The sequence below is a fragment of the Megalobrama amblycephala genome, linkage group LG17 (assembly GCF_018812025.1).
Source record: "Megalobrama amblycephala isolate DHTTF-2021 linkage group LG17, ASM1881202v1, whole genome shotgun sequence".
NCBI lineage: Eukaryota > Metazoa > Chordata > Actinopteri > Cypriniformes > Xenocyprididae > Megalobrama > Megalobrama amblycephala.
Window position 1 is genome coordinate 19,667,533 of NC_063060.1, and position 4,983 is coordinate 19,672,515.

At 37.5% G+C, this 4,983-nt stretch overlaps 1 long non-coding RNA gene across 1 annotated transcript; it reads right to left on the reverse strand.

Moving 5' to 3' along the window:
* Positions 1–340: 340 nt before the first annotated feature.
* LOC125251851 lies at positions 341–2,832 on the reverse strand. Its single transcript, XR_007181088.1, has 3 exons — positions 2,597–2,832; positions 1,540–1,687; positions 341–634 (listed from the first exon to the last, which is right to left on the reverse strand). It is a non-coding gene; the product is annotated as an uncharacterized LOC125251851 (long non-coding RNA).
* Positions 2,833–4,983: the final 2,151 nt, after the last annotated feature.

The following is a 4,983-nucleotide window of genomic DNA, read 5'->3' on the forward strand; positions in this document are numbered from 1 at the left end:
AAAAAATATATTGTATACTGCATTTAACATACTTCTTTAAATAGCAAATACACACATTCAAGTAGTTTAGTCAAGTAGAATATGTAAAATGCAGTATACAATATATTTTCCCTATTGCTTACTTAATGACTGGGAGCTGAATTTTAAATTTAATCTATTAACTGCATAAACTTTAAACAAATTTTAACTGCATAAAGTGTTGTATAATGCATAACTTAATTCACCCCCTCCCAAAAAAAAAAAAAAAAAGATATTTGATGCTTCTTAATCTTGAAAAACAGGTCAAAATGTAATAAATATATCTTTCAAATGTACATAAAAAAATGCCATAAAAGGTGTATTATTTTGAATTTATTTTTTATTTAGAAAATCATTTTATTTTTTAAAGGGACAAAATTTTGTCATGAAAATGTTTTTAAATTACTTATTGGCCATCATGGCCCTTCACACAAAGAAATACAATTATAACTATAACTTGACCAACAGGGTCATATAAAAACATTTCTTAAAACCCACATCACTTTTATCACTTCATGAACATACCAACATGGCCAAACAACAAGTCCAACAAACTTGCGATCAAAAAGAACAATTCTGCTCCAGATGATGTTCCATCCCAGGATTCAAAGATAGGCTAGAAATATTGAAAGGAACAAAGAGGACAATACATTAGATATATTACAAAACATAATACTTTAAGGGTGCGTTCACACTTGTAGTTCGGTTTGTTTGGTTCATTTGGTCCGGACCAAAGAAGAAAAAAAAACATTTAGTCCTGGTCCGGTTAGCGTTCAGATTGGCAATTTTATCACCGAACCAAAAGATACCGAACCTAAAGGCACAGGGATACATTCACAACGTGATTGGTCGGATTTTATGACGTATTGCCTATTTTGAGACGGAACTTACCGAACATCCAAAACAATGCTGTTTGCCGAGGTAAACGCACTCGTTGTGTGTGCGTAGCGGGGCGTAGCCTGCATGTGATGGTATTTTGGCCAGTTGGGAACTCGTGAAGAGCTTATAAAATGTGTAAAGTAGTCAAAACACCGGCAGGAATCCATCCGTCACACACACAAACGATCTGCTGTGTGGAGATGCGCGTCTGATGCCTGTGATGAGAAAACTCGCGTCTATGACGAGAAAAAACGACATGCGTGAGGATTCTGTCCTTTTTAGGGTCTCATCTTCCTGTTTTTGGTTCGGTTACATGTCTTTGGTCCGTGTTGCGTTCATATATCATTCGAACCGCACCAGAGTTCGTTTGGAAGCGGACCGAGACCCATCTTTTCAGCGGTCTCGGTCCGCTTGTTTGGTGCGCACCAGGGTTCGGATGGCAGCGTTCACATATGTTCAAATGAACCGCACTAACCGAGCAACCGCACCAGGGTTCGTTTTAATCGAACCAAACATGACAAGTGTGAACGCACCCTAAGAGACTGATAGAGGGATGATAGATACAGTCAGATACAGATATAGAATAATAAAAGTATATAATAAAAGGAAAAATAGATCTTGGTGTGTGTGTGTATTTCTTACATTTCAGAAATTCCACTGAAAATCCATCACTTTGCACAGAAGAGTGTCCACATGTAGGTTGAACGCAACCCGTTTCTTCTGAACAGTCTGCCTGTTGTTTTAGATGGCACTTTTCCTTTCGTCTTTGTTCCTCTCTCCAGATAAATACCTACAAAGTGCATAAAGGATCAGGAATTCAGATTGGTTTTAGCTTTTGAGGCATGTAATCATGTTTATGAAATTATACCATGTGGTAGAGCAGTATTAGCCTACAACTCCAGTCCTGAATACTTACCTCCCAGAAAGTTTTAGATGTCCCACTAATCATCCTTATTTAACTAATTTGTTTGCCAGGGTCAAATAGAGAGACATCTAAAACATTCACCCTAAAAAATAAATGTCTAATCTAGTTGAGAAACAAATAGTTTGTAGTTGTGTTAAAGGCCTCAATAGATATAAAATGTACATCTAAAAGACAAGTACAGGATGATCAGTTTATTCATATCTGTAATAGCACATTTCATTTCAAGTTAAAAAAAGATTTGTTTTCGTAATGGTACGTTAATACATTAACTATACAAGGCAAACTGAAATCAAACAGAGATGTTAAAGTGTTTGTATTACCTTAAGTTAGCAAATGTCCACAAATACATCACATTGGTTACGTTAACAGCATGAAGCAGCACCATTTTGCGTGACACATCCTCCGTGAGCGGCCTGATCGCGTCGCGAGGCTTTTTCGTTTCGGCCCGTGTTAACAGATGACTGTCTGCCTGTACAAATGTGATTTAACGTTACGCCATAAAATAATCACGACCAAGTGCGCTGATGATCACGAAGTTCTCGTGAATTCCAACTGTTTCTAATTATTAATTTTCGGCCCACAGCCGCTATGCTAAAGCGCCGGGGAATGTGTGAGATCCTACCGCGACCGCGCTGAGGAAAACCCCGCGCAAGTCTGCTTCGCGCCCCGCGGACGGAGGATGCGTCAATCCGGGGTTACCAATATGAATCGCGAATGTAAATACATACATGTTTACCAAAGACTGAGGGGGAAATGAAATAATAAGTCACTTACCACAGTTGTAAATCACTCCTCTTGCTGCTACTCGAATCTTGACCGTTGGAGATCCCACAATGCCTCTGTATATTTGAAATTTACAGCAATATTCTGTAAATTTGATTCAAACCGCCACGCCCCCGGAATTCATTGCAATTTACAGCAATATGCTGTATTATTAAAATACAGCCATCGGCTGTAAAATATTGCTGTAATTTTTACAGCAATTCATTACAGTGTTTGTAGCGAAAATTTTAACTTGGCTCTTAAGAGGTTTTAAGTCAAGCAGTTTCTGAGGTTTCCCCAGCCAGCAGATTGAACATCATTGAAATATTATAGAAGGTCCAGGTGTTGAAAAGTCCAAAGTAGGGGCAACAAATCTGTTTCTTTGCTAAGTAATGTATTGTCATCTTGCATGAGTGATTTAATTTTGACGCCATCTGCCCTGTCATTTCAGTTTAGCTTAGAACTACATCCTCATTCTTTTTCCATGGAAAAGCTTGTCATGTTCATTTAAGAATGGTCATGGAAATGACACACAAGCACATGGCAGTGCTCAGACGTTACTTGGTTAGTGTTGGCACAGCACATATGTGAAGGAACTCAAATAGCTGTTTCAGCAGAAGAACATGAGCAGATGTGACTGAGTTGTATGAAAAGGTCATGCTTAACTCCCGACTACACCACCGGGGACTTATGCCCATGGAAATATTTTTGTTTAACACCTTCCAGCAACACAAGTTCAACATCCAGTAGCAAAAGAAAACAGAGAAGTGACCTTCAAGTACTTTTATTAACAAAACAACTATCAATAATAGATTAGAATAAATAGACAATTTAACTTTGATTAAAATGTTAAAAATACATTTTGGAGATCTGGCCCTTATGCCAAAATATTAAAATCACAACCCGCCACTTTAAAAAGTACAGATTACACCAGGCCTGTGGGGAGAGAAAGAAGCAAAGAGTCACTGGACCACAACCCACAGTCTTAAGGGTGCACACCGCATATCTAAATCACTAACAAATAACTTAAAATAAATGTGAACAATACAGGTCACTCTACACCACTCTAAACCTCAAGCCATGTAGTGAAGAAAGGGGAAGGCCCAGATGACCCCAGACAGGTTGGCTCCTGGAACATAGAGAAAAGGATAAAAAAAATCCCCTTTAAACAATAACACAAAATAAACCTCAGCGGTTGACTCAACCTTATCTCATGTTTTAAAATCACACCCTTAACCAAATATAAGAGTACAACAAAACACTGTGTCAACACAAAACCAACAAACATTACAAAACTAAACAAAGTATACATAACAAAAATAAATTATAAGCAAAACAGCAGGGCTTAGATATTAGAGGAGGTCCATATGTACACAGCTCCTCAAGAAAACATCTATCAAATGAAATTATATTATATATATATATATATATATATATATATATATATATATATATATATATATATATATATATATATATATATATACACCCTTTCAATTTCAAAACACAGCTTAACACAAAGCTTAACTTTGAATCTTTTGTTTCGAATCAGTGGTTCAGAGCATGTATCAAACTGCCAAAGTCACCCTAGTGGTGAACCACTGAAATTTCAAAACACTTAGTAAACGAAGCCTCATTTACTGAAATCACGTGACTTTGGCACTCCGAACCACTGATTCGAAAGATTCGTTAAGCTTCAAAAGCTTCATGAAGCAATGTTTTGAAATCGCCCATCACTAGATATTGTTGAATATTGTTGAAGTCATTATTTGTTTTTTGGTGCACAAAAAGTATTCTCGTCGTGACAGAATTTTCATTTTTGGGTGAACTAACCCTTTAAAACATAACAATCCGACACACTCACACATACCTGCTGTACTCCAAATGTGGAATGAAAACAAAATTCAGTGTGATATTTCTCACTGCTATAGGCTAAATACGACGTCCTCAACCCCGAAATACCACATTAACAGCTCATGGACGAAGGAGTTACGTCCCTACAATTAACACAAAATTAAAATGAATAAGATAAAGGGAAAAAAAGCATTGTTCTCTTACAACCTCTCCAAACAGCTTCTACTCAAATGTAGTACTTCATTCAACGTACTTCAAAATCACACTTCAGGGTCACAACAATGGAATTCAGGGGGGAAAAGTCAAGAAATTATGCATCCTTATGCATCCTCCCAATAGGGCAAAATAAATATGTATGCCCCACCCTACGCACCATTCTTATTTATTCACACCATCACAATCCACCCCAACCCCCCCATACCCGGCACTATAGCGGATAGATTCTCCTTTGACACTGGCACATGAATCCAGCACTGTCCATCCTCTGTTACTTCTTCACTTCTAATGTTCTCAAATCGCAGACTCAAGGCCAGCACATGGAAGAG